Raw genomic sequence first — 19,535 nt, forward strand, 5'->3', positions numbered from 1 at the left:
GTGTTAGACCACATTTGTTTTGTTCTGACAAGTCCTGGGAGAATAGCTCCTACAATTTTATTATCTCCGGAGTGATGTCGTTTGTGTACCAGTTTGATTACTGGTGGCTGCTGGGCAGCTTTAGTCTCCCTAGTTTCCGGGCTTCTGCTTTAAGTTGTTTACCAAAACAGTCGGGTTGGGTCTTTGAACTCTACTGTTCCATCTCTGGCTGGGCTGAAAGTTGATTTTATCATCACAGGCCAATTATTTAATAAATTGTATCTACAAGAGGGAGCATAAAATCTGAGAAGGCCAGAGTTCTGCTGGGTATACACCCAATGGGGGTGTGAGCATTCGCCACTCCTTCTTACATGGACTTGTTTTGTGTACCTTTTCCATCTGCCTGCTCGTCTATATCCTTTATAGCATCCTTTATAATCAATGGACATGTGTAAGAAGTATTTTCCTGAGTTCTGTAGGCCATTAGCAAATGGACATAACTGAGGAGGAGATCCTGGAGTCCTGGATTTAAAGTCAGCTAATCAGAAGTGTGGGGCACAAACTGCTTGTAGCTCTCAACTGCTACATTGTCGGATACTGATAACTGTCATGTGACTGAGACATCAACTGTGATGCTATTTTTGAGTTAGCCGATATGTAGCTAGTCTCCACTGAAGAATATTCTGCAAGATCAATTTTCTGCATGGTTTATGGGCTTCTGAATTAAAGTCACAGAAGCGTTATACGTAAGAGTTTGTTTCTGGGAGAGACACATTTTGTTCTGTTTTTGCAGTTGGCCTTTTGTATTGTGGCCTGTGATTTCTTAAAGCACTTAAGTCTTTACCTAATCCAGTGTCACAAAAATCACCTTTATGTTTTCTTCCAACTTCTAAAAATAGTTTCAGGATTTTTATTTACATTTCTGTTCGCTTTTAGCTTCAGTATTTAATAAGACATAAAATAATTCTTCAAGAATGTCTTGAAATTAATTTTTTCTTATGAATAGGCAATTATTTCAGTACCATTTTATTTTGCACAAGTTGTGCTGTGTGTATGGTACATCTATTTGTTTGTGGAGGTGTGAGTAAGAATAGTTCTCATATATCTGACCAGTTGGTCTCCAGTTGGTAGAACTGTTTGGGAAGGATTAGGAGGTGTGGCCTTGTTGGAGGAGGTGTGTCACTGGGGGTGGGCTTTGAGATTTCAGAAGCTTCTGCCATTCCCAGGTAGCTCTTTCAGCCCCATGGTTGTGTCTTTGGAAGTGATATCTCAGCTACTGCTCCCGTGCCATGTCTGCCTGTCTGCTCCACGCTCCCCATCATGATAGTCATGGACTCTAACCCTTTGAAACTCAAAATTCCAAATTAAATACTTTCCTTTTTATGATTAATAAATTAATTTTTTCAGGCAGGGTCTCTCTATGTAATCCTGGATGTTCTGGACCTCACTATGTAGACTAGACTAGTCTCAAACTCACAGAAATCTAATGTCTTTGTCTCCCAAGTGCTGATATTAAAGACATGCTCTACCTCACCTGGCAAATGCTTTCTTGTATAAGCAATATAAAAGTAACCAAGACAGTAATTATGCATTTGTGGTTGCATATGCACACGTGTGCATGTGTGTGGGGCCCAGAGGTAGGATTAGGTTTGTGTTCTCAACTGTTCTCCATCTTTCTTTTGAAGATAGAGTCTCTCACTGAATGTGCGGTTCTTTAGTTCGCTAGGCTCCCTGGCCAATGAGATTCAGAGATCTTTCTGTCTCTGCTCACCTCCCTCTGTGCTGTTTTTTTCCGTGGGTCCTAGGGATGAACTCAGTTCCTCATGCTCATACATCAGACATTTCACTAACTAAGGTGCTTCCTTAGCCATCAGTACCATTTGGTGAAGCAATTACTCTTTTTTTGGTGACTTAGTGCTTTTGTTCAAAATCAGCGAACACACATACACACACACAGACACACACACACTCATACATGCACCAATCCCTGCCTTCCTTTATTGTCTCAGTTATTTATGATGTTCCCTTTACAAAGTACTCACAATAGCTTTAGCCATCTTGAAATCAGGTCCTCTATCGCTTCTTTAAAAAAAAAAAAGTTTTAGCTGTTCTAGGCCCTGTACTCTTCCCTGTAGATTTTAGGTAAACATCCTTTAAATTTTTATTATTTTTCATATGAATATATCAGAGAATATGTACTTGAAGTTTGGCTGGAGTCTTCCAAGTGTCCTACCAGCTTAAAGTTCCCAGCACTGTGAACCACGGTGCCTGTTTATACTCTCACAAGGCAAAGGGAAGGTAAACCTTGAACTCCTCAAGTTCTCCTGACTTCCTGGCTCTATACACAAAGGACAGTGGTGAATTTGCACTAGGCAAAGATGCTCCGGGTCTTTTGCATCAGAATGTGCCAACATCTTCTGAACTGGCAGTCGTCCTTCGGGAAACAGAGCTTTGATGATGACCAAGTCTGTTTCCATGTTAGTACTGAGATAGAGAAAGAAATGAAGAGGAGGGAGAACACTTGAGTTCTGGCACACAGGGCAGAGTATTGAAGTCAAGTCCAGGAAGCCAAGGACCTGAGTGAGTTTCAAAGCACAGAGAGGAACCATTAGGCTGAAGTGTTAATGAGCTGTAAAGTGGACTAATGAAAGGGAACTCTGCGAACTTGACAATAGGGAGGCCATTGTTGGTTTTTCTGTATTGGCGTGATGGTGACAGATGTGCAGTTTCAGAGAGCTGGCAGATGAAAGGGAGATAAGTGTGTGGAAGAAGCTCATAAAATGGCTGGTGACAGGAAGGAAGGAGATAATATCTAAGTAGTCACAAGTGAGGTCAAACGTGGATAAGAAAGAACAACACATTCACCACTGGAGGTGAAAAATTCAGTTAAAGGAGGACACGCAAAGGGCAAGAGGAAGAAAATTTCATGTCCGGGCTTTCGAGGCCCTGAGATAATGTGAGTCCCAGCAGACAACCGAGGAAATGAACTGTGCAGGAAAAGGGCCCATTTTGCCATTGAAGGACGAGACTGAATGACTGGAAGGACCGTGCAGTCTCTCTTTGTCGAGCGAATTTATCTTCTCAGTGAAACAGATGATAAAATCATGTACCAAGAACGAGGGAGGAAATGATAGACTTGGAATAATTAAACCAGGCAAAGATAGACTTCTGCTCAGAGACAGCCAGTAGAGGCAGGGGGCTGTGCCTTCTAGTGAGACCAGCCTGCATCGCCGCGAACTTTGTACAGTGACTGCCATCATCTTGGTCATAGTAACTGACAAGTCTGATGGTGGCAGCCATGGTGGACCGTGGAGAGCTTCCAGGGTGGTTTAGAGGAGGAGAAGCCATCTAAGAAATCTAAAGGGGAGGAGGTGGATAAGAAGCCCAACAGTAGGCGGCTGGAAACCTAACAGTAGGCGGCTATGCTTGGTAGGAAGAGATTTGAGTATAGGACACGAAGTAAAACCACTTCCTACACTATTTTTCTGTAATATATTCCTTTTATTTTTTTTATTCTTTTAAAGATTTATTTATTAATTATGTATACAGTTTTCCCTACATGTATGCTGCAGGGCAGAAGAGGGCACCAGATCTCATTATAGATGGTTGTGAGCTACCATATGGTTGCTGGGAATTGAACTCAGGACCTCTGGAAGAACAGTCAGTGCTCTTAACCCCTGAGCCATCTCTCCAGCCCTTTTTTTATTCTTTTAAAATGATATTTTAAGGTTAGCACACAAAGTAATGAATTTCATCATGGTGTTTTGTTTTTTTTTTGGCCTTTTGAGACAGGATTTTTTTTATGTAGCCCTAGCTATCCTGGAACTTGCTTTGTAGACCAGGCTGGCCTCAAACACAGAGATCTGCCTGCCTCTGCCTCCCAGGCACGGGGATTAAAAGCCTGTACTATATGTATTAATGACACTTATATTAATGACACTTATATGTGTCATTAATCTTTATCCTCATTCATTCTCCTCCTCCACGTCCTTTCTCTGTGCTCCTCCCCTTTCCAGTTGTTTCTCTCTTGTCCCCAACTAGTCTCTTTTAGTCCCCTCCCTTGCTTTATCATCACATGGACTTCATCTGTAATATGTTTCTTTGAATTTTTTCATTACATTTATTTATATATGCACACACATGTGTACACACACACACGTGCCACAATACAATGTATGAAAGTCTGAGGACAACTTGCACTGGGCGTTTCTCTCCTTCTACCATGTAGATCCTGTAAGTCAGACTCAAGTCACCAGGCTTGGTATTGGCAGTGGCCTTAAGCCACCAAATCATCTTGTTGACATGTAATATTTTTCTAAAAGTGGCACTAATGAATTAAAATATACACTGAATTAAAAATGGTAATAGTTATAGACAAACTCAACCCCCCCCCCAAAGAAAAGGAAGAAAGAAAGCAACTAGATGCTATTAGCCTTCTCTAGAAAAAGGCTGAAAAGCTTGTTCTTTCGCGAGGGTCCTCCCTAACTCTCAGCTCCATAAAGTCTTCACATTATAAATTTTAGCTTATTTGTTTTCCTTTTTGTCTTGTAGGCCTGGAGATTGAACCAAGGGCCTTGTATAGCTCTGCAAGTGCTCTAACACTGAGATAGGTCCCTCCCCAATTTTGGTTTCTTATTGCTCTAATTTCTGTATCGGGAGGGAATACTACATAGTGCATTTGTGTTAGAGTTTGTGTTTTTCTGACTGCTGTCTTGAGTTGTTTCTATTTTCTCTGAGTTATGTGTTCATGTCCTTTACTTGGTATTACTCTTCTTATTGCTCTGAGCAAGCACCTGTGAAGAGATAACTTTGGAAGAAAAGTTTTACTGTAGCTTATGGTTTTAGAAGGTATGGTCCATGATGGTGCACTCCTAACCCTCCCCAACAGAGCCTCCGATGGGGGACCTACGGGGGACATTTCATTCAAATCACTATAGTCAGGAAAAGGATGCTCTCACAGTTTCACGTCTGCCACTGTGGTAAAATGCCCTGATGAACAGCAGCAGGGAGAGGAGGTTTGCTTCATCACAGTTCCAGGCTATAGTCCATTGCTTGGGGAAGCCAGAGCAGCAGGAGGCTGAGATGTCACATTGTACTTGCACTCAAGAACAGAGAGAAACAAATGCTCGCATGCTTGGTGCTCAGCTGACTTTCTCTACTCTATCCAGTCTACAACCCCAAGCTCGGGAATGGTGTTGACCACATTCAGGCTAGGGCTTTCCGTAGCAGTTAAAGTAATCAAGTCAGTCCCTCCTGGACATCCCCATAGCCCAACCTTACCTAGAGAGTTCCTCATGGAGACTCCCTTACCAGCCAATTCTAGGTTGTGTCAAGCTAACAATTAGAACTAACCATCATAGATGCCAACAGGCATAAGAGGTATTTAGGAACCAAACCAGAAAGGAACCTCCACACGTTATATTACAATTAAAACATTAAACCTTCAGAAGAAAGAAAGTATATGGAAAGTGGCAAGAGAGAAATACTAAGTCAAGTATAAAGGCAAACACAGCAGAATAATGACAGATCAAAACTTTAAATCCATGAGGGCATAGAAAGATGTATTTTAAATTCTGAAAGATACTGACAACAGACTATTATAATCAGCAAAACTGTCATATTGGAGGAAAAACAAACATTCTCCATCATAAAAATAGTCTGAGAGTATTTATGACCATAAAACTAGTACTATAGAAGGCATTTGAAGTAATCTTTTGGACTAAAGAGAGAGAGAGATAAATTAACCCGCCCATGAGGCTACAGGAAAGAATAAAGCACTGTAGAATAATTGTTTAGCAGGAGAGGAAGAGAAAGACAAACAAACACTATCCAGTCAGCAAAGTTACAGGAAGCAATGTGTGCCTTTCAGTAGCTATTCAGGATATTAGTTGTCTCTACTTGCCTATGAAAAGACACACACTAGTAGATTGGATTAAAAACAAAACAAAACAGGAACCATCTATTTCTTGACTCCAAGAATTAGACACTACTTTAGGATGAAAGGGTGGAAAAAAGGTATTAAAGGCCTAGAACCAACTAGGTATCACTGTTATAATGTCTGACAGAATAGAATTCAAAGGAAAACTAGTGAGCGAAGAAGAAAGCCAGTTAGTACTGATTAGAAGAACAACCCACCAAGAAGGCATTACAGTGCTAAACATATGCCCCAAACACAGGTGCATACGACTTCATAAAACAAATACCACTAGATGTAAAGTCACTGATAAGCAGTAGGTGACTTCGATACCCTATGCTCAGCAATTGGGATATTTCTGAACCACGAAAGGAACAGGGCTGGAAATATGGTCCAGCAGATAAAGATCCTTGTGGTGCAACCTGAGCAAGCTGAGCAACCTGACTTTGATCCCTGGAAGCCAGGGATATTTCCAGCTGAAGGTGGAAGGAGAGAAGTGACTCCACAAAATTGTCCTCTAGCCTTCACTCTTTTTATGGCATGCATACATTCACACACATCATATACGTATATGCACACACACTCACTACTAATCAGTAAAAATGAAGTTAAACAAATAACTCTCTTTAAATAAACAGAGAAATGTGTAAATTAAATTATATCATAGAGCAAATAACTCAACAGACATCTGTAAAACATTCCATGCAAACCCGGAAGGATGCATGACTTTTGCATTTCATGTGTCTTTCTCTAAAATGGATCATGTACTAGGACATAAAACAAGTCAACAAATTTGGGCAACTTGAAACAAGTCTTAAGTTCTATTGGTCACAATGCAATCATTCTACAAATTAACAGCCAGAGATACACTAGACCATATACAGACTCATGGAGATTAAAGAACACAGCACTGGATTGGAGCAAGTCCTTTAAGAAATAAAGAAGGAATTAAAACATCTTTATCCAAGTGAAAACAAAAAGACATGTCAAAACCCATGGAGCACAATGAAAGCTATCTTGAGATAGCTTTGATACTCAGGGAGGTATCAAATCAATGACTTAATGATAAACCTTAGAGTCCTTTAAAGAGACGAGCACACCAAACCTCAACTCAGTAGATGGAAAGAAATTCAGACCAGGGCAGAAACTGATGAAATAGAAACAAAACAAGAATAAAAAGCAATATAAAGATAATGAAAGAAAGAGTTGGCTCTTTGAAAAGATAAATGAGATTGACAAATTCCCAGCCATTGTAACCAAAAGAGAGAGAGAGAGAGAGAGAGAGAGAGAGAGAGAGAGAGAGAGAGAGGATCCAGGTTACATAAATAATAAAGATACAAAAAGAACAGCAACAGATACCAACATAATTTAGAAAAAAAATTAGGAGATAGCTTTACGATTCATATTCCCCAAATTGGAAAATCTAAAAGAAATGACAAAAATGAGATAAATATATGTATCTATAACAAGAAGTAAGATTAAAGCAATAATTTAAAATCTCCCAATTAAAACAAGCCAGGTTTACACTGGTGAATTCTATCAGCCCTTTAAGAAAGAACTGAAGACACTTCTCACACTGTTCCGTATAACAGAAAAGGAGGGACCTTGCTAAACTCTTTGAATGAAGCTGTTGTTATTCTGATACCAAAGCCAATGATGTTAAAAGAAAAAAGAAAAAGAAAATTACAGACCAGTCTCCTTGATGAACACAGATGCAAAAATTATCAACAAAAGACTTGCAAACCAAATTCAACAACACATCAAAAACCTCATTCACCATGATCAAAATGTCTTTAATTCAAAGACATGAGGATGGTTCAATGCATGTTAATCAATAAATTACTACATAAAAGAACTCAAGGGCAGAAGAAAAGTCTTCTGAAAAAAGAATCAAACATCCTTCATGTTCAAAACCCTGAAAAACAGACCAGAAGGAACACATCCCAATAAAGTCTGCAAGAAGCAAACCTGTAGTGAACATTGTGTTAGATGGAGGAGAACTCAGAGCATTTCCCCTGCCAGGAAGAAGACCAGGGTGTCCACTTCCCCCGTTCTTATTCAGCATAGTGCTGGCACTCTTACCTTTACCAGTAAGACAAGAGAAGTAAATGGACATGAACAGGAAAGAAACCGAAGTGTATTGACTTTCAGATGATCTGATCCTGAGGACCCCAGTAGAAAACACTTAGAACTGGTAAACACATTCAGCAAATTGGCAAAATGCAAAATTAACACACGAAGATCAGCAGCCTTCCCATATTCTAATGACAAACACATAGAGAAAGAAATCAGGGAAATAATTCCATTCACGACACCCTCAAAAACAACCCCCCAAAATAACAACCGTCAAGATCAACCTTGGAATAAACCTAAGCTAAGGGGTGAGAACACTGTGATGAAAACTTGAAATCACGGAAGAAGCCAAGGAAGATGCGAGGATATGGGAAGACCTCCCCTGCTCACAGACTGGAGAAATCGCTACTGTGAAAATAGCCTTTCTACCAAAACAAAAACAAACAGACAAACAGACAAAATCTGTAGATTCAATGTGACTTCATCCAAAATCCCAAGGACATTTTCACAGACATAAAAAGTCAACATTAGAATTCTTAGGGAAACACAGAAGACCCGGATAACCAAAGCAATCCTGAGCAAAAAATGACACTGCTGGAGGCATCACATGATTGACTGTGCTATATTTTGGAGCCGAGTAATAATAATAGACATACAGATCAGGGAATAGAACAGAGGCTCCAGATACAAGGCCACACAACTACAGCCACCTGATTTGGACAAAAATAAATGCTGGGGAAAAGGCAGTGGTTTTCATAAGTGGTGGTATCTTTGCACAAAAGAATGAAAATAAAAAAAAATTTTTTTGACAGGAATTCTCTGTGTAGCCTGGGCTGTCCTGTGTACTGACATGCACTCTCTAGACTAAGATGGCCAAGAGCTAGGAGATCCGCCTGCCTCTACCACCAGAGTGCTGAGTATTAGAGGCTTGTACCACCACCGCCTGCTGAAGCTAGAGTTCTATCTCTCATTCTACACAAAAATAAACTACAAGTGGATCGAGGACTTCAGTGCAACCCAAGCTGTGAAAGTACAGGTAATAAACTTAAAGGCATATGGGCCTGGTGAGATGACTTTTGTAGGTAAAGGTGCTTGCTTCCAAATCTGACAACCTGTGTTTGATCCCTGGGTCCCACATGGTGGAAGGGGAGAATGGACTTCTGCAAGATGTCCTCTGACTTCCCCATGCATGCTAAGCCACCTGTATGTATGTATGTATGTATGTATGTATGTATGTATGTATGTATGTATACACACACATGTATGCCCCCAGTAAATAAATAAATATAATGGAAAAATAGATAGTATGCATATGTAAGGAACTTTGGAATATGACTCCAAACACTCAAGAAATAATGTCAATAATCAATAAATGAGACCTCATGAAATTAAAAGCTTCTGTACAGCAAAGGACACTGTCAGTTGACTGAAGAAGGGGCCCACAGAATGGGAGGAAATTTGTGCCAGTTATACATCCAACAAGAATTAGTATCTAGAACATACAAAGAATTCCAGAAATTAAACAAGAAAGCAAACAACCCAGTGAAACGATAGGCTATGGAACTAAACAGAGAAACAGAGAGCTCTCTCTCTCTCTCTCTCTCTCTCTCTCTCTCTCTCTCTCTCTCTCTCTCTCTCTCACACACACACACACACACACACACACACATACACACACACACACACCCTGTAGGAAAATGCAAACTAAAAATGCTTTAAGATCCCATCTTATCCCAAACAGAATGGCTATCATCAAGATAACAAATACTAGTGAAGACATGGGGAAGGGGTAACCCTATCCACTGTTGAGACATTGGTGCAGCCACTGTGAGAAACACCCCAGCATGCTTGAACACTGACCTGTCAGGTAAGGAGGTCCTACTGGTGCCGTAGTGGTATGACTGTTATTGGGGTAACCCACCACTTTCTGATTGGCTATTAGGCCTGCATCATAGGAAATCATGCCTGGTATTGTAAGCTTGTTTGACAACCTGTGGCTGGGGAAGCTACAGGCAATAGAGGGGAACCCATTGTTGTTTTGTTAAATGGTCGTGTTGAAAAATTGCCCCCTAAATATTTGTTTATATCCGTAGACCTGTGCTGCTCTCAACCTTTGCCAGAGAAACTCTTTTCTGCAGTAGGAAATAGTTAATGCAGAGAATCCTAAGTAGTCAAAGTGACGTTAATACGTGACTGTTGAGTTGTCAGCTCACATGGGACAAATACTCTATGTGGAGAGCCCCAGCACCTGTCACCATGGCCGTGCCCTAAGGAGGGGATTCTCCTCACTGATGAAGATGAAAAAGGAAGCATCCCAGACTGGCCCAGGAGCCTGGATGTTGCAGGCATACAGCCTGTAAAAGGACATAGAGTCCACAGGGAAGATGGTCATTACTGCATCTCCCAGTGAGGCTGCGGAGCACTAGAGCCTGGAGACTTCCTGAGAATGGTCCTCAGAGCTCTAGATGTCAGACCTCAGTATGTTTCCATCTTGGGGACCCGTGGAGATTCCACTGCAGCTGCGTAGAATAATCTTTGTTTGGGGAGTGACTTTGACAGAAATCTGAGAGTTTTCTGACTTGGGGAGCTGAGGACACCACATCCTGGAACTGGTGGAGAGTGCGAATGCCCTCTGGGGTGGGGTGGAAGAGGTGAGGTGGAGGCAGGATTTGAGAGCATCTGCATGTGGTTTTCCGGGGCAGTGCTGAAGAGGATCCTGCCCTCTTGCCACCACACATCTTTGTGCTTATCACACTCCTCTTTGGCATCTAGAAGACGCCTGCCCTGCACGCTGGAGAGAATATGTGTCTGGAGAGGCCTTCTTTCTGTGTGCTCTTGTCCAGGTCAGAAACCTAGCTGAGAGGAGTTTCAGCCAGCTACTGCCTGGTCAGTCCTGAAATACTCAATGGGCACAACAGCAAGAAGAACTTGGTGTGCAGCTCTTGAATGGCTCATTGCCTTGGAGGCGCTTAACCCAGGATGACCCAGAGAAAGGCTTCAATTAATAGAGCCTGAAACCACCCACCTCCATTTGCTCTTCAGAGAACCTTTCTTTGCTGGGAGAAAACTCTACTTTATTTGTATTTCTTAAAATTTTCATTCTTTTCATCTGTGCATGCTTTATTATGAAACTTTATATTTGTTAGGTCTCTGGCAGCCCATGTATCCAGAAATGAGCTCAAGTTAGACTATAGAAGGATTTCTGATGGTTAGTTAACAGGCAGCATTCCTCAGGAAATAGTGAAACAGGTTTTCTGTTCCCGCAAAGGAGTCATTTCCCCTATATCTGGCAGAAGGGACCTGCGGTTCTCCACTTAATATATACCTATGGTACCTGTCAGCATATCAAGCCCCACATTGCTCCCCCTCCCCAGGATCCCTCAATAGCACAAGTACTTGTTAAACACTTCAAGGTTTGTGCTAGCATCCTTGCTCTTCTCCCCTCCTCCCCTACTCTAAACTCCCTCCAGCTCCCTGGCTTCCCTCCCACAGCTACTCATTCTCTGTGTAGTATAACCCGGGTGTTCTCACTATTCTCTCTTGCTGTCCTCCTACCTTCTCGCTACATTCTATTCTCAAGCTCTTACTCTCTCACCAATGCCGCTATCTTTCCCTCCTGTGCTCGCTCCCCCTCTCCTGCTTCCTTAGCCCTGACCATATCCAGTCTGCTTTATTCTCTCTCTGCTCTAGACCCTTCCAGATGCCTCTGGATATTTTCTTTATTTTTTTCACAAGAAAAACCTTCCCCTAGCGTGGAGTGGTTAAGTTGGCAGTTTCTTTACTACAAACTTAACTCGTGAATACAAAATTCCCTTAAATTGAGGTGAGTGAACAGCCACATGGTGGCTGGACATCCCACTCTCTAGGATCTCCACAGTGGGACAAAACCCCGGGGCCCCTCCCCCAACTACCCCTGCTTTTCTAGCCAGCCAACAGGGACCTTCCTCCAGGTAGGCTCCCCCCAAACCGCACTCCATTCACCTGACCCTCCAAGCTACTGACCCCACCCCACTCCCAAACTCACCTATCCTCCTGCAACCTTGGTGGAACTCTGAAACACAGCTTGCTCCAATACTGAGGGGACTTAAGAGCTTGCTCCAATGCTGAGGGGGCTAGGAGCTTGCTACAACATTGAGAAGACCAAGAGAGAGGACCAAGGGAGTGAACTAGGAAAGAAGACCAAGAAAGCAGGCTTAGAGAGACTTCAGAGACTTCCTGACACACAGACATTGACAGTATAGAGCAGACTAAGAAAAAGTCCCCAAAACTCAGACAGCCACTGCAAGGATTGAACCAAGGCACAAAGACAATTTTGCTGTAATTTTAGTGGGCATTTGCATTAAATCTGTAGATTGATTTCAGCAAGATTGTCATTTTTGCTATGTTGGTTCTACCTTCACAAGAGAAGAGGAGATCTTTTCATTTTCTGATGTCTTCATTTTCTTTCTTCAAAGATTTAAAATTCTTATCACACAAAATTTTCCACTTGTTTGGATAAAGTTACTCCAAAATATCTTATGGTATTTATAGCTGTTGTAAAGGATGATGTCGCTCATTTATCATATATGTAGAAGAGGTGCATTTGGGTTGTTTTCAGATTCTGGCTATGACAAAATAATTCTGCAGTGAACATAGTTGAGCACATGTCCTTATGGTACGGTTGAGCATCTTTTTTGTATAGGTCCCAAACTGGCATTGCTGAGTTTTAAGGTAGAATATTGCCTAATTTTCTAAAAAATCACCGTACTAGGATCCAAAGCAGCTGTGCCAGTTTGCACTCCCACCAGCGGTGGAGGAGTTTTCCGTACCCCACGTTTTCTTAAAGCGTAAATTGTCAGCAGTGTTTTTAATCTTGGTCATTTTTACAAGGATGAGATGGAATCTCAGAGTTGTTTTAGATTTACATTTCTCTAATGGCTAAGGATGCTGAACATTTTAAAAATGTCTTTTAGTCATTTTAAGTTCATCTGTTGAATCTTCAGTTTAGGTCTGTACCATATACTTTTATTAGATTATGACTAATTTCCTGAGTTCTTTGTATGTTTTGGAGTGGATTAGTAAAGATATTTTTACCATTCTATAGGTTGATATTATATCTTGTTGACTATGTCCTTTGCTAAACAGAAGCTTCTCAGTTCAGGAGATCTCATGTATTAATTGTTCTTCTCAATGTCTGTGCCACTGGGGCTGTATTTGAGATGTACCAAGGTATTCAAGTGTTTACTTCTAACTTTTTCTTCTGCGAGGTTCAATGTGGTTGGTTTTATGTTGAGGTCTTTGATTCATTTAAACTTGAGTTTTGTGCATAGAGATGAATATGAGTCTGTTTTCATTCTTCTACATGTTGATGTCTAACTAGGCCAGCACCATTAGTTGAATATGCTTTCTTTTTCCATTTTCCAATCAGCTAGGCAGACTTGCAACTTAAGAGAAAAGAATAGCTTACAAGCTTTTAATTAGCTATACAATGTTTAAAGCCTTAGTTATAATATTCTTATTGAGAGATCTTGGGCCACTAAGTAAAATTTTTAAAGAGAGCAATGAGCCAATTTCCAATAGAGAGCTTACAGAAGCTGCCAAACAGGTACTCAAGCAGGTGGAGTATAGAGCAACAGGTAGAGTATACAATAATCAGCAAGTGCAGTATATTAATTATGATTCAGCTCTGGCAAGTCTGTATATTAAGTACAAAGCGTATTCTATAGCGGTTTTATGAAAAACTGAATGCTTTTTATGGCTGCACCTTCCCATTTTTGCCAGTTAAGATATTAAACTCTAAGGTGTGTGGTGGCAAGATGGCACAGAGGACAAAGAGAGAAAGAAAAAAGAAAGCATCTTGGACTTGTCTAAGGCCTTTGACAAGATCATTTGAGTGAAGTTTCAGGGTGACTGGGAAGCCAATGGGATCCTGAAAGGGTTTGACCCACTGCTCAGGACCTTCGAGTACATGAAAGACCCTGATGACCAGGACAACCTGACGGAGGACACACGGCAGCTGGGGCTTGTGGTGTGCCGCGCACCTCGGTGGTGCTTATCAACTGCCCACAGGATGGCACGGAGGCCATCTCCAACCCGTTCGTGCAGCAGCAGGATGCTTAGTAGGTGGAGGGCACCCTGACCCTGGGGACCTCCCTTCCTGTGTGAACTTCCATTTGGTGTTTTGGCTTCTGTTTTTTATTTTGTTTTCTTTTTTTAAATAAAATTGCTCACTTGATTAAAAAAAAAAGAAGCAAACGAAAAAGATATTAAACTCTTAATTTAAACAGTAGCTCGTCTAATACAAAAGAGCAGATAAAATCTAAGCAATAGTTTAGCAGAAAATTGACTATGATCAATGTTTCTTATACTAAGCAATAGGTTAATTGATAATCTTAAGATAGTGATTCCTAGACAATTGTGTTTGCTCAATTCGAAGGCCAGAGTAATGGTCTTTTCCCAGATGATCAGTGCTGCAATTTGCACAACTATATTCTGCTAATGTTTTAGCTAAAGATCCCTTAAAGATGTTATGCAAAAATTTTACACATGGTTCTTCCAATGAAAGAACTGCGTATATTGTTACTAATGGAAAGGAATCGTGGAGCAAGTCATGGCTCCTTAAAAACAACTTAAAAGTATAAAAGTTGCAGACAGATCTGCCATGGTGGCACCAAGGTGACCTTTGCTAAGGCAAGGTAAAAACACCCTTATTTATAAAAAGATTATAAAATTATAAAAAGATCTGACCCTATATTAAGTGGGGTCGAGGATGTGTTTGTGTTTTCTTTTTTTTTTCCAGAAAGAAAATAAAGCTGGATGAGATGACTGCATGTACAGTAAGGGAGCGGCAGACGTGATGACATCCTAGCTGCAAACACTCCCACAGAGGAGTTGGAGGGAAGTCCTTGGTCAAGTTTCCCCCGCCCCCACAGAGAGGAGTGTCTGATCGCACTGCAGGGTGTCATGTTGCTCTGGGGGACAGATGCTGAGCTGCTTCCAGACACTCAGGACACACAGACCCAGGGGCCCTGCTGGGTGCCACGCTGCTGGGGTGGTGGTGGGGGAACAGATGCTGAGCTGCTTTCTGACACTCAGGACACACAGACCCAGAGGCCCTGCTGCATGACAATTACAATTTTCTGCAATCAGAATCCTGTTTGCTTTGGTGCTGAGATGAAGATTGAACATTTGATTGTTTTAATCTTTGAGACACAGAACTCATTTTGATTAAAGTATTGGACCTGAAACTAAGACCTAAGCTTTCCCCTTAGGAAAAGAAAGATTCAAAATAAGGAAAGACTGAAACTCCTCTTCACTAAGAGGGGGGCAGACTAAGGGTTTCACTGCTGCTCGGAGACTGGAACTGGTATTTGATAACAGCAATGTCACTGGACTCTCACCCCTCAGAAAAGCTTTTCTTGTCATTTGATTGATGCAGATTTAAGAAAATTGTGACATGTTTAATTGTGGATTTATTGTTAATTTTCAACAGAAGAATTTCAAGTGGCCAAAAGATACTTAAGGACATGTTCAACTTTTGTAGCTATCAGGGAAATGCAAATCAAAACAACTCTGAGATACCATCTTACACCCGTCAGAATGGCTAAAATCAAAAACACCAATGATAGCTTATGCTGGAGAGGATGTGGAGTAAGGGGAACACTCATCCATTGCTGGTGGGAATGCAAACTCGTACAACCACTTTGGAAATCAGTATGGTGGTTTCTCAGAAAATTGGGAATCAACCTACCTCAGGATCCAACAATACCACTCTTGGGCATATACCCAAAAGATGCTCAATCATACTACAAAAGTATTTGTTCTACTATGTTTATAGCAGAATTATTTGTAATAGCCAGAACCTGGAAAAACCTAGATGTCCCTCAACTGAAGAATGGATAAAGAAAATGTGGCACATTTATATATTAGAGTACAACTCAGCAGTAAAAAACAATGACACCTTGAATTTTGCATGCAAATGGGTGGAATTAAAAAACATTATCCTGAGTGAGGTAACCCAGACCCAAAAAGATGAATGTGGTATGAACTCACTCATAAGTGGATACTAGCTATAAACAAAGTGCATATATATATATGTATATATATACATACATACACACATACATATATAGATATAGTTTGTTTTCTTTTTTAAAAATAAAAAATGTGTTTAAATTAAAAAAAGAGTAAAAAAAGATTTCCTTAAATTTTGTTTGAAAAGGTCTTGTGATGAAGCCCAGGCTAGTGTGGAGCTCATGATTGCACTGCCTCCCTCCTACATGATGGTTCTACAGGCACCATGACACCATTTCCCCCTATCTGATAGACTTCATCCGTCTGTGTCAGAGTTAGGACTGTGTGTGCCCCTGGATAGCTTTATATATTTTTAGTGCTTGTAAGCATTGCTAAGTTCTCTGTAAATCAAGTTCATACCAGCAATGAATGAAAATTCATTTTTTGTCTACTTTCTTATACATTGTTCAAAAAATTGTATTATTTTATTTTATTTTTTTTTAACACACACACAATTTATGTTGCAAAAAATTTCCCTCTGGAAGAACTAAGGGACCTATTTCCCTCTCCCTTGTTTTGAGAATGACAAAGTTTCCTTCTACCAAGTTTCTCCTGAAGCGATGAGGTTTGGGGCTTACTTGTGGAGCCTGAGTGAAGGGTTCCTGAGAGGACATGTGAGTCTAGCAAGCTGCATAGGAAGGCTGCTCCCAGCATGGATGATGGCTTGCACATGGCTGTGCAGATGAAGTTCCTTTGCTGTGGGAACCCACAGTTTTGAATTCGTTCCATCTTGACTAAAGCTCAGAGAGTTCAAACCTATTCTTGCTCCCCAAGGACGACTAACAGGGTGTTTTACCAAAGGTGTGGCTGCTGGACGCCTTGCTCCTCAAAGGCCAGACAATAGGACGTTTGACCTAGGGCGTGGTTACCAGGTGTTTTTGTGATATAAGGAGGTAATCATGAATGCTTGTTCCCTGTTTCCTTGGTAAGGAAGTCTTGTGCCCTCCCCTTCTGATCGGGGTATATAAGGACTGTGAGTAATGAACTCGGGGCTTTTTACAGTGTTCACTGAAAGTCCCCCTGACTCAATCTTCTGTCTCTTGTCCATTTCTTTCCTTAGTCCTTACTCCCCTTTTCAGGAATGTGTGGACAATTTGGTCAGCTCTGACACATAGTTTCCATACATGCATGGGGCCTGAAAATAGGGAGTGAACTCCTGCAGATGGTGGTTATTTGGCTGAGAGGATAGTTCAGTGTACAGTGTGTATGTGTGTGTGGTGTGTGATGTGTGTGTGTGGTATGTGATATGTGTGTGTTGTGTGTATGCGTGTACTGTGTATGTGTGCATGTGTGTACTATGTATGTGTGTGTGGTGTGTGTGTGTGGTGTGTGATGTGTGTGTGTGGTGTGTGATGTGTGTGTGTGTGGTTTGTGTGAGTGGTGTGTGTGAGATGTGTGTGTTGTGAGCATGTGTGTACTGTGTATGTTTGTGTGGTATGTATGTCTGTGGTATGTGATGTGTGTGGTATGGTATTTGATGTGTATGTGTGTGGTATATGCACAGGAGTGCCATGCCTGCAGAAGGCAGAAGATGGCATCAGATCCTCTGAGCTGGGGTTACAGGGCATTGTGAGCTGCCTAAGGTGGGTGCTTGGAGCAGAACTTATGTTCTCTGCAAGAGCTGTCCCAGCTCTTAACAATTGAGTCATTTCTCCAGCTTTCCAGCAGTTTTTCTTAAAAAGAGATTTTTGTTAATTAAATTTGTTTGAGGACTTGTTCACAGTGTATACTGACCTGACCTTGCTTCTTCCTATGACCTCCTAATATATTTGTTTTGTTAGTTTTGCTTTGTGACCTGCAGAGGATAACCAGGGCTAGCGTGTGGCACTGGGAACTATCTGCTGGAGCCTGGTGAGCTCAGCTGTGGATACCCATGGGATACAGCGACAGCAGCCTCCCAGGTGCTGTACAGGCTGTAGCCCAGAGGTAAGGAGAAAGTCCCATGTCCCCTCCCCTTCCTTGACTGATTTTTGATAGGGCTTGTCTTGTATAGGCCCAAACAGCAGTTTTTTTTGTTTGTTTTGTTTTGTTTTGTTTTGTTTTGTTTTTGAGGCAGGGAATGTCTTTCTTTACTATGTCACAAAACTTTGGCAAATCAATACAGCACCCATTAATAAAATAAAATACTGTTTTTGCTGGAGTCATATATTACCTTAGTGCTAATTTGCACGCCAAAAATATCATTTAAATACCAAATCCAAACACTGGTTTCTAACAGGGCAAGTTATTTTATACAAATTAATGTCATTTGAAATTATACAATGTCTCTTTTTAAAGTGAGTTCCTCATGCAGGAGGTTCTAGTTCACCGCGTTGGGCAACTGTGTGGACCCGAGGGCAGCCGGCCTTTGTTCTGGTTGGTCCACAACCACTCAGGGCTTCAGTACCTGAAAGGCTAAGATTCTATACCTAAGGAGACTCGAGACCAACATCAATTTCTTCTAAGCACTTAAACAACAACAAACAGGCCTGTTAACTGCCCATGCAAACACAAGACTCCAGCCAGCCCCTCACGCCCTTCCACCTCAGACGATCACTTTGACTCAGACCCTCTCCATCTTTTGTTTTGATCAAAATTCACAGCCTTTCCCCAGCTCATTAAAAAAAAATAATAATAAAATCTACCTAAAGTAGCTATATTCTTTTAAATAACAAATAAATATGATGTCAGCTTGAAGAATCCTGGGTCCCTGCAGCCGCGCTTCTTCAATCTCGGCGTTCAGTCTATGGATCTCCCATTCCATCGCTTCTCGGTTTTTGTTAGCGTTGGAAGATGTGGTGCTTGCCATGAGTCCTTCAAGGTAGCTCCTGAGGCTGACCCCTTTCACGGTGAGGATGGCTTCCTGGGTCAGGACAGTTTTCTCTGGGTACTGGGGGTGCGGCTTATATGTGAGCCTCTCATCGACTGAGACCGTATTTGTAAATGAGATGTTGGTACTCCATTGTCTTTTTTATTGGGTCAACTACAGAACGCTCCTGCACGTATGTTTTTGTTCTTGCTGCACCAATAAGAGACTTCACAAAGGAAGGCAGGCCCCACTCTGTGCTGAGGAGCCTGTGGCTGTGCAGTTTTCCAGAGGGATCGACTTGTGTGTCCAACACACCATCGCCAACCATGCTTGGATTCGTGGGGTTTGGGTATTTCTGCATTGCAGCCATGGTAACCATTTCCTATGGGTGGTCAAAGACGTGCTCGGATGTCCAGATCTTCATGCTGCCAGCCACCTCCTCGGTGTTTCGTGACGTTCCGGGACGAGGAGGCACAACAGCACAGTTTTAAATCAAATGTTCAATCTTTGCTAAAGAAGTTAAAAAAATGTTTCAAACATGGTTTTAATTTGCATCTCTGCTGTTAAGAATGGTAGCATCTTTTCACATACTGAAAAACTATTTGTATTCCTTTTTCTGTGAACTAATAGTTCAGAGCCTGTATCTTTCTTTTAAAATACTCTCGATTTATTTTGTATAAAAAGGATAAATTTACAACTAAGCTTTTATAAAAAGCTTAGCATAAGTAT

General features: G+C 41.3%; 2 pseudogenes; one reads left to right on the forward strand and one right to left on the reverse strand.

The window, feature by feature from the left end:
- The first annotated feature begins 74 nt into the window (after positions 1–74).
- LOC130870303 (U6 snRNA-associated Sm-like protein LSm7) lies at positions 75–14,065 on the forward strand (annotated as a pseudogene).
- Positions 14,066–18,638: 4,573 nt separating this feature from the next.
- On the reverse strand, positions 18,639–19,230 carry LOC130870376 (PRELI domain containing protein 3B-like; annotated as a pseudogene).
- Between the last annotated feature and the right edge of the window lie 305 nt (positions 19,231–19,535).

Source organism: Chionomys nivalis, chromosome 1 (assembly GCF_950005125.1).
Source record: "Chionomys nivalis chromosome 1, mChiNiv1.1, whole genome shotgun sequence".
NCBI lineage: Eukaryota > Metazoa > Chordata > Mammalia > Rodentia > Cricetidae > Chionomys > Chionomys nivalis.